The 4230-nt window shown below is 44.7% G+C and overlaps 1 protein-coding gene across 1 annotated transcript in view; it reads left to right on the top strand.

The window, feature by feature from the left end:
* Window positions 1-4230, top strand: part of cdh13 (cadherin 13, H-cadherin (heart)) — a 423509-nt gene that overhangs the window by 355453 nt on the left and 63826 nt on the right.

Here is a 4230-nt window from a genome sequence, read left to right on the forward strand (position 1 = left end):
GAAAGAGAGAGACCAAGAGAGAGAGAGAGGAAGAGAAGAAGGGAGAGAAAGAGAGGAATAGATGTATAATAGAGAGAGAAGGAGAGAGAAAGAGAGTAGGGAGGGAGAGAGAGAGAGGGAGAGAGAGAGAGGAAGAAGATATATATGGAGAGAGAGGGAGAGAGAGAGGGAGATAGAGAGAGAGAGAGGGAGAGAGAGAACTGGCTGGGTGTCTACGTGTGGTATCTTATACGTAAAGGCCCCCAGGTAAAGTGGGCTTTGAGCAGCGCCACAGCGTCTGTTTGCTGAGGAGTGTGGAGTGATGTGCTGTGCCTGGAAGGGAAATGTTCTGGATGGGAAAGGCAGTCAGAGGATGCTTAGACTCGGATGTTGCATAGTACCTTGCTCTTAGAAAAATGCATTGTTAAAAAAATACTTGTTTACCTTTTTTTTACCTTTGTGAGTACATATCTTCTGAGTATATAATGTAATGGTGAGACTCTTACATCCCTGGAGTTTTTGAGTGGATGTGAGTGTGTGTTCAGAACCAAGCACACTTATTCTAAAATCTGAAAAATATTTGTGTAAGTTGGAGGACAATTATGATGAAAGGTCACTGATGATTTGTCACAGTCTATCAAGCATTTCAGTTATGCCTGAACAGTCCGCTGAGGCCCCGATGTCTGCCGCTCTCCCTGTGAGAGTTATGCATTGTGAGTGAGGTCCTTCAGTGTGCTTCAGCACCAAGGACAGCGTCTGAGAGAAGGTCCTACAGAGGCAGACGGAAACAGATGAGGGGGTTTAAACGAGGCCATGAAGTTTTTAATGAAAAAAGAACGCTACTTAAGACTCAGTCATTTAACGTTTTGAACCGTTCTCGCCACCTCATACCAGCCTTTTCTTTGCTGCTTGGTTTACCACATTCTCATCACACCACCTCCATCCTCCTGTGACATTAATTTCAATCCAGCCCAGGAAATGATAAGGCAAAACACAATATTTAAGAAAGCTGAAATGAACTGAAATCAGCCCAATGCTTAGAAACCTTAAGTGACGTAGGTTTTAATAAAAAGGGTTTTGTGCTGATATCAGTCCCCCCCCCCCCCCCCAATCTCCTGTGGGGAAGTGTCCAGACTTCAGGAGAGGAGTTTTATCACTGCCAGACTGATGAGCCGATGCTGGTCTGAGGATACATCACATTATAGGCGTCCTTTTATCACAGGCACAAACAGGCACGGCAGCAGGTATGAGTGTGTGTGTGTGTGTGTGTGTGTGTGTGTGGTGTGTGTGTAGTGTTGTGTGTGTGTGTGTGTGTGTGTGTGGAGCTTTTGCATCACCAGAGTCCCCCATCCAGACAGAGGGATCTGAGGCAGTGTGTGTGGGGGGGGACCGGGGGGAGGGGGACCGGACACTCCCCCTGTGACATCACAGAAGGTTCTAGAATTCCCCTTTATCATCCTGAACAGCTGTGTGGAACTTGACTTTGCCTCGCTTTAAAAGACTTTCAGCTGTTGAACATCATTTTTTCCCATCCCTCCTGTGCAACAAAAACATCCCCAAACTGGTCGAGGGTTTTCATAATTCAAAAGCCAGCTTTGAGCGTGTAAGGTTAAAAGCATCGAAGAGAGGACTAAGACCAAATAAGAAGGATGAAGGGAGACAGAGAGAGATAGAAAACAGAAGTGAAAGATGAAATATACATTGCCCTCATTTGTGTGTGTGTGTGTGTGTGTGTGTGTGTGTGTGTGTGTGTGTGTGTGTGTGTGTGTGTGTGTGTGTGTCTGTGAGTGAGTGAGTGAGTGTGTGTGTGTGTGTGTGTGTGTGTGTGTGTGTGTGTGTGTGTGTGTGTGTGTGTGTGTGTGTGTGTGTGTGTGTGTGTGTGTGTGTGTGTGTGTGTGTGTGTGTGTGTGTGTGTGTGTGTGAGAAGAGTGAGAGATAAAAGGCTATGGAGATGTGTTGTGGCGGTAACCTGTCTGTTGTGATAGAACTCTACATATTCAGGCTAATCCCTAAGATGCTGTAACCTTGCACGGAAGAAATGTGTTACACTCATTCAACAGCTCTCCCAATGCACACAGACACACACACACACATTCACACAGACTCTCTCTCTCTCACACACACATACACCCACACACACACACACACACACACACACACACACACACACACACCACACACACACACACACAACACACACACACTTCAGACACCTTCCAGACACAAAGAACACTTTTACCGCCTGTTCTCTCTCATAGAGATACATAGTCTCTGTCTTCCTCTTACATTGTATGCGACTTTGATAACAAACATCTTCATTTCTCTTGCTGCTAGTGGCTGGCACAGTAAAACATGATACTGCACTTCCTCCAGTGAATATCTCCTGGTGCTGACAGTGTCAGGTGCTCCCTAAAGTGGTGGAGTATATGCTGGAGATAAGTATAGGTATCATCAACAAGCACTGCATCCTTTGCCACCCTTGATGCTATGTATGGTTTCCAACATGTAGTTTTCTTTGGCCTGTCAAAGTTAGCCGTTAGATTGTGTTTAAAAAGTGGTTGCATTTGTCAGATAATAAATGCTTGAGCGTTGTAGTGTGAACTTTTTGCAAAACACATCTTCAAGAGCAAAAAACAGTAGCGACGCCATCACTGCAGGAAAGACTTCAGATTAAAAGACTAGGCTGAGCTATGAGCAGAAGCACAGGGCCTGGGATGTTTTCTTCTGTAATCTGAGGACCTAATATAAATTGATCTAATAGGATGTCTATTTTAGATGATCTCATGCATTATGTGTTTGAAAGTATTGAATACTGGTTCAATAAATGAGTGTTGAACCCCTCTCTCTCTCTATCTTTTTCTCTCGCTCTCACGCTCTCTCTCTATCTCTCTCTCTCTTTCTCTCTTTCTCTCCCTCTCTCTCTCTCTGTCTATCTCTCTCCCCCACTCTCTATCTCTCTCTGAGTGCAGTGGCTGTGGGGAATCCCAGTGAGAGTGTGTTCTCTCTCCCTGTCAAAGAGAAAGCTCTGTGGTGCATGTAGCATCTATTGTCAAACAGAGGGGTCGTGTCCTTGTATGTTAAAATTCATCTTGAATACTGTTATGGTGAGAGCACACTGGTCCAGCTTGTGCAATGTGCCTTGGATGGAAGTTATCAAAGGCAGCTGAATGTATAATACATAGCTGTAGAATTTCACTCATCAATTCATTCAAATGTCTTTTTTCTTTGTTTCTCTCGCTATCTCTCTCTCTCCCTTTTCATCCCTAACTCTCTGTCTTTCCTCCGTCTTTCTCTCTTTTTTCTCCCTCGCTCCACCCCTCACTACCATTCTCACTCTCTCCCTTGCTCTCAAGTCTCCCCCTTGTCTCTTTCTCTCTCTCTCTCTCCTCTCTCTCTCTCTCTTTCCTCTGTCTTTCTCTCTTTCTTCTCCCTCGCTCTATCCCTCACTCCCATTCTCACTCTCTCCCTTGCTCTCAGTCTTCCCTTGTCTCTTTTTCTCTCTCTATCTCTCCTCTCTCTCTCTCTCCTCTCTTTCTCTGCCTCTGTCATTATTCAGGAACAGTGCTGAAAGCTCTCCCCCTCTCCGGTTCCTCTTGCACATATCTTTTTTCAGCTTTAATATTGAATTCTGTACCTGACTCGCCTCCTGAGAGGACTGCCAACTCATATCTTACCCACCAAGGGCTCCTCTGTTCAGGAACAGGGCTGCTGTTATGCTCACTTCCCCACAAAATATGGCACGGGAAAATGGTGGTGCATGACCAGTGTTTTAGGGTTCTGTTTGTTTTCTTTTGTGATCAAAGAGAACCTCACAGTACTCCCACTCTGTTTATATTTCCCATAACCCAGACTGGATAGGGCGTATTGTAAAGGTCATCTGCTCAACCCTTGTCAAAAACTCAGAGCTCAGTGAGAGGTTTTTTTTTTTGTGACTTAGAGAGAGCTATATTTCTGACCTCAAATGTTCTCGGACCTTTAATCTTACCACCCACCAAAAGCATTTGTTCTGCTTCTTTGAGTTCTCTTGAGTTTCTAAAAATTCTTCCAGTTTTCAGTGAGGCCCAAGGTTACATAATCCCCCTTTGCAAATGTTTTTTTTTTTGATGATGATATCTTCCTAAAGGTATTACAGTGCTTCACTGGACCGCTCAACTACAGATCAGTTACAGGGCTCGGTTACTGAGGAAGGTTTTAAAGTAAGACTTTGCAGTCTGTTGAAAGAGTGAAAATGATGATCCTTGGAGGCCACTG

Source organism: Sprattus sprattus (assembly GCF_963457725.1).
Source record: "Sprattus sprattus genome assembly, chromosome: 7".
NCBI lineage: Eukaryota > Metazoa > Chordata > Actinopteri > Clupeiformes > Clupeidae > Sprattus > Sprattus sprattus.